The sequence below is a fragment of the Gracilinanus agilis genome, chromosome 2, assembly GCF_016433145.1.
Source record: "Gracilinanus agilis isolate LMUSP501 chromosome 2, AgileGrace, whole genome shotgun sequence".
In the NCBI taxonomy this organism is placed as follows: Eukaryota; Metazoa; Chordata; class Mammalia; order Didelphimorphia; family Didelphidae; genus Gracilinanus; species Gracilinanus agilis.
The window spans coordinates 464,443,928-464,450,774 of record NC_058131.1 but is presented as its reverse complement, the minus strand read 5'-3'; the positions used below and the strand labels follow the sequence as shown (position 1 = coordinate 464,450,774).

Below are 6,847 nucleotides of genomic sequence, written 5' to 3'. Positions count from 1 at the left end.
GGAAAGAAGGAAGGAAGGAAGGAAGGAAGGAAGGAAGGAAGGAAGGAAGGAAGGAAGGAAGGAAGGAAGGAAGGAAGGAAGGAAGGAAGGAAGGAAGCACATATCAGTTTTCACTATTTCATTTACTTTCTAATTTGTTTTCTTATTTCCAATACCTACACTGTATCCACACAACAGATATTCAGGCTTTGGAATTAACCTCTCACATTTAGACAAATAAAGCCACGTGTCTCTGTAAGAAACAGGAGACCAGACACAAAAATGGAAGAGAAAGTCTATTTCAATGCAATGTGACAATAACCTTCTTATTATGTAACCTTCTTGCTTTATAAATTATGTCAGTTTGAACTAAAGAATTCTTTTGACATCTATAGTTTATTTTTAGTCTCAGAAATAAAATTAATACCCAAAATTTTCACTAATATTCCTTATAGTTTAAAATTTAAACACAAATAATCACTGCATCCATTTTTGTAATGTCAATAAAAATGCAATATGACTTAAGGTGATTGAGGCTACTCATCTGATGTTATCATGAGTCTTTGAAGACTCAAACTTTCCAGTATTATCTTCTGCATTGCTTAAAATGGTAATGTTTAAGTATGGGAACCTTATAGTTATTTCTAATAGGCAAGAAGAACATTTTAATTCTTAGTTAATAAGTAAATATCAGATGATTTTTTTAGGATTATTCTCCCCTCTTCCCACATTTACAGAGCTTGGGATTCATCATTGTAATTAACTTGCGGTATATAAACTCAATTCACTGATGCAGATTTAACTTTATCATAATTAATATATTCCAAAGTGGCCTGGAACACTGAAAGAGATTAAAGGTTTTGCCCAACCACGATCATACACTTTATATGTGTCAAAGGCAGAACAGACCCTTGTCTTCATGACTCCAAAACTACAACAGTATCTACATTGTCACAAAAGAACCAAAAAATGCCATGTAATGGTCAGCTTTTGACTTCAAAATTATAAACATTATTATCATTGACTCCACCTTTTAAAATAAAGATTCCCAATTTTTTCTGTATCATGTGTCACTTCTACATTTATTAGATTTTTTTATTTATATAACACTCTTCATAAACAGGGATGGTTTGAATTTTTTTAATTAAAGTGATTTAAAATTAACTTTGCTTTTAGAACATAATGGCTACCCTTGAGATTACTAAAGATCAAAAATTTAGAGCTGGAAAGGACCTTAAAGAGCATCAGTCCAGCTCCTCATTTTTGTCAATTGAATGATTGTTATTCAAAGTCACATAAACAGTGACAGATTCAGAATTTGAATCTAGGTCCTTTGACTCTGAGAGTCAATTATCTTTCCCTTAAACTGTGCCAAGACCATCATATTTCCCTGAACTGCTGAAGAAACAAACAAACAAACAAAGCAGAGTTCGATATCATTAATTTGTGGCAAATGTTCTAGGGAAGGATATGATCCTAATTTGTTTTTCTTTTCAGAACTTAATAAGCTTAGTTAATTTATTTTAGTTTGTTTTTCTTAAATGTTTTATTTCAATAAAAATGATTAAATATTCTAATAGAGATTCAATACTTCTATATTTATTCAACTTATATTGAATACTTTAACAATACATCCAGTTTTTACAGCTGAGAAAGACTCAGGAAACCACAATCCTAACATTCTATATGTCCATCTCAAACTCATTTCTCTCTTTTTCATCATTTTTGATTCTTGTGTTTTAGATGGATATATAAGAAGGAAAGAAGTGGTGAGGAGAGGAAGCACATATATAGATAGTAATAATGCTCACAGAAACAGAAATGGGAAATGCCAACATAATTATCTTCACATTTATTTTAAAAAAATTAAGGCAGACATATTAATGAAAGTATTTATTGAATTACATCAAAGTACCTGATGGAAGAAGAACAAAATTATATTAACAACTGAGAATATACTTTCAACCTTCAAAAACCACTGCATGATTTATTTAGCATTTATTTTCTAAATTATCATCATTCATATAAATTAGTCACTATATCAAAAAATGTGTTATGCAAATCAAAAATATAATGCCCCTGTCAAAATAAATATGAACTATGTAAAATAATACTCATACAAAACATGTTAAATCATAAAATTTCTTGCATAGAATTAGGGTATAAAGTCTTTTTTTCCCACTTACTAAATGCTAATTCAACAGCAAGATTTCAATATCTTTCTATTTCATTTCACTTTCTTCCATGATTCTTCTATTAGGGCTCTTTTGCAATAGCAATAGCAAACCATATATTGCTTCCAACAGCCTATAATTTTATTTAACAGGTTTCATGCTTCCCCCACTCTCAGTCCCCAGAAAAATGTTAGCAACTCACTTCACCCCTGACAAAGCTTAGAGTGACCTCTTGTGGCAACTGTTAACTAAACTGCCCTATAATATTCTTTCTGAGAATTGGAAAGCAAAATACCTCTACATAAACATAAAGATGCTATTAGCAATTAAAGACAAATTAAACATTCCTATGTGTGAATCTAATTAGTCAAATGTTAACCAAAAAATGGCTATTTTCTTCTACAAATAGCCTAGTATTTTTTATGCATTCTACCCCATAGGATAATTCCAGGAAAGCTAGTATATGTATTTCTTCCAGATTCTACTTCTGGTATTATACAAAAGGCAAAAAAAGAAGGAAGATTTCTAGGCAAGAAGGGGAATGTCCTGGGATAAAGAGCTCTCTGCTCAGCAATGTACTGCAGTCATTATATAATGCAGTGCAGTCTCTGAACCAAGAGTCAATCTTCTACTGATTTATAAATAAAATCTAGTGAGTGGGTCAGTTCAATTCCATTTACAAGAACAGTTGAATTCTAAAAGTAAGTATACATAAAATATCCTGATAAATAATCCAAGAATTACATCTGCCTATGTATTTTCACTAATCTTTCTTCTCTAGTTGCTTACATTTTAAGAAAATCCCATTTGTGCCAAAGAAAATATTCAATCATATTAAACTCAGGCACATACATTTTATTTTCACTTTCTCTAAAACAACTTGCCAATGATTTTCCTAAAATTTATTATAATTTCTTCTTCACACACCCCTTCTCCTCAAGGTGTATATTTTTAAAATTTTGGGGCGTGGGAAAGTATACAAGAAAACACTTAATTAACTTACTCTAAGTTACTATGGTAAGACAAGACTGGATGTTGAAAGCCCTAAAAAAATATTCTGAATATCCCTAATGCTAGTAAATATATACCTTGCTTCAAAGGTAAAAGCAGCATGAAACATTAACTCCTATCTCTTTTCTGATTGTGTCATTCTTTCAAAAATTCTTGACCATCTTAAGAAGAAAACTTGTTCTTGATTTTACCAACAATTAATATTTATAATTTCCTAATATTAAGAATCACTAACTAATCATTAAAAGAAATAAAGGAAATGACAATTTTTACAAACTTTTAACAACTATGTGGTTTTTCATTGACTAAACTAATCATTTCTGCACACAAATCAATAATTTTATAATAACTTATTGTCAAACTCTTTACACAAAGTGAAATGTTTTTTTTTATTGCAGAAGTCCATCTTAAAGCACCAAAATAAATACAGATTTCTGTTGAATTTTTTCAACTGTATATAGCACTAGTGAGGACAATTTGCAATAACAAAGATATTTTACAAGCATCTTAGATTTAGACACCCAAAAAAAGTGCAATACTGGGTTTAGGCCAATGATCCAAACAGTCAGTAATTTTTGGTTCCCGTCAATGGTATCAAGGAACATTTTGTGAAAGACTATGGTAGCTACCTTCTATAATATTTCCTCAAAGGCAAGGGACACTTTGAACCCCTCTAACTTCCCTGCCACACTCCTCATTCTTTCATTAGCTCATGTAGTTAACCTTTTCTGAACTTCTTCATATGTTGGCCTAGACCAACTCCTAGGAAGAAAAGTCCCATATATTTTCTTACCCACTGGGTTACATATTGTTCCTCCTTCTATTTGTCCTAAAATATAGTTCTAGTATTCTGATATTTAGTGAAAAATTCTGCCTTTCCATCCACCCGATATCCTTTATTATACCTTGGACTTTCAGTCTGATCTGAGTGAATGAAAAAAAAAGACCACTAACAACTATTAATCTTTAAAGAATTACTTATTTTCAAAGGAGAATAAGAAATCAAGAATAAATGATCACAACACATAAGCAATAGCCACTCTCAAATCTAAAATAATACAGAGCTCTGAGCTGGAGTTCCAGAGTGGGGGATGGAGATCCTATAGACTGACTACTTTGACAATAACCTCCAGTTTTTAAATCGGGGAGAGTCTCAAAGAATCTCAGCTCTAACATTCCATACATATATTTCAGTCTCATTTTTCCTTCTTTTCCATCATTTTTAGTCATTTTAGCACATTTTTAGATAGATATAAGATGGAAACAAGTAGGAAGCACATGTATAGAGAGTAAGTCTCTTCCTCTGCTTCTGAAAATGAGAGTACCTTCTGGGGGCAGCTTAGGTGGCAGAGTCCATTGAGAGTCGGGCCTAGAGACAAGAGGTCTTGGATTCAAATATGGGCTCAGACGCTTTGTAGCTGTGTAACTCAGGGCAAGTCACTTAACCCTCATTGCTTGGGCCTTACTACTCTTCTGCTTTAGAACCAATATAGAGAATTCATTCTTAGACAGAAGGTAAGTAAGGCTTGAGACAGACAGACAGACAGACAGACAGAGACAGAGACAGAGAGACAGTAGCTTCTCTAATTTTCACTCTTTTACCGTGGAAGGCCTGCCAACTGTTCTCTTGAAATGCTGTCAATGGATGATGAAATCTTGTTATATTTCTGTAACAAACAATTCTATGCACTAGGATAAAGAAGAGAATTTTTCCTCAAGCTAGATTATACCACTTTTTAAAAAACTAATTCTCATTTTCCCTTGATATATCATTTAGAAACTGCTGTCAACTTGGGGACACAGCTACATGAGGGTATACTATGATTTAATATTGTTTTTCAATTTCTTAACTTCTACTTTCAGAAGAAATCTTCATCTAGGTAGAAAAAAATTTATTGGATGACTGAATTGCAGTTTCTCTTAAAGAATATTTATGTATAATTGTCTGAAAATTAATAGGCAAACACAGAAGCTTGTATAGCATGAAAGTGAAATTAAAAGGTGGTTATAGACTATACCAATGCAATGGCAATACTAGATGAGCACTCATTGTTAGTTTGATACCTGGTTCCTCCTCAAAAGTGAGAGCAAATGCCCCCAAAGAAATATTGATGAGCAAAGTAGAAAAAAGGAATCTTTCAATAAGTTGGACATAACTCAGACACAACATGAATGCAAATTATGTGACTATTTAGAATGTCTAGAGTCATCTTAATTTTAAAGTTTGACTAAACCAGAAGATATTAGGGAGGATCAAACATTTATTTATCCCAAATTCTCAGATAGGAACTAAAAAAATCTTAATAAAGGATACTAGAATTATAAGCCTGAATCAAGAAAGCCCCGATCACATCTTCCTTAACTAAGCAGAGGAAATTGAGCTTCCATTTTTAAAGTCTTACCTAAAGATCTTCTAATGGGCCAAACAGCATGATGACCAATTACTCTAACAGAAAAAAGAGAAATGGCTAAGCTGAGACTTCCAGGACTGAATGTCTAATTGCAGTGCATGCTAGTGCTAGCATTAGTATTTTCTAGCATAGTGTAGCTATTTATAATATCAATGCAAAATAATATTGTATATGTCAAAATTAAATAACTATATTTCTCTCAGGGAATTTCTCTGGAGGGATGCCATTTAAATAGATAATGAATGTGAAATCACTTTGAAGTACCTAAAACTGTTCTACAAATGAAAGGTCTTGGTATTTCATGAAAACTTTGTACAAGGTCAGTTTTGTGCTTATATTATCTATTTCATTCAAACAAACCAATAAATAATGATGTCATTAGTTGTCTATCTATGTCTCTCTTCTTTAGGGTTCTAAGATTTTTTTTTTTGTATTTATCAGCTCAAGACCATTTGTAAAGTAGTAATTCAGGATTATGATATTCTGGAATCAACATGAGCACAATTTTTATCTATATACATTCCTTGTATGCTGAGAGGATTAAAGAATAATTTTTCCTGAAGTCAGTAAATTACTTCATGATCATGGAACTCAAAAGCACCTAAATTTCAGAATTTTTAATCCACCAAAGAGTCTTGTCCTGATAAAACTGTTTAATTGTAGCATTGGCTGGTATTGCCAAAGTGGTCTAGAGAGAGTTCCAGTTACTTCATGTCATCTATGTCCATGGTGGTCCTTTCCACAATGACACTTAAAGGAAATTCAAAATATGGTTGAAATGACTGATCTCTGATGAAAAAGTTTCAGAAATACAGAATTCCTCCCTTGTGCTTTGGAAATCATGCAAAGGTAAGAAAATTAGCACAAAGATTTTAAGAGTGTCTTTAGGTTAGAGTCTTTAGGCTCACAAAGTTTGGAAGGTCTTAGAATTTCAAATAAAATCTATCATCATCTGGCACTATTTGGGAAAATGTCAGCATCATCTGACAGCATTCTTAAATGAAACCTAAAACCAGAAAAGCTTAGGAAATCAATAACAAAAGTGAACACCACATCCTAGGAATTCTTTGTCCAAAAAAATAAAAAGTAACTGTGGCTGTTACTTCAGTTCCACCTTTCTCCAGCTTATGTCAAAATATTCTTTGTAAAAATAAAGAAGTCTTTTTAAAAAAACTTATTTTAACTACAGAGTTTTTGTTTCTTTCTTTCTTCCTTCCTTCCTTTCTTTCTTTCTCTTTCTCTCTTTCTCTCTCTCTTTCTCTCTCTCTCTCT

At 32.2% G+C, this 6,847-nt stretch overlaps 1 protein-coding gene across 1 annotated transcript in view; it reads right to left on the bottom strand.

Annotated features, from left to right (window-relative positions):
- The window catches only part of KCNH5 (potassium voltage-gated channel subfamily H member 5), a 520,057-nt gene that overhangs the window by 512,423 nt on the left and 787 nt on the right, over positions 1 to 6,847 (bottom strand). The gene's annotated exons all lie outside the window — the stretch shown is intronic.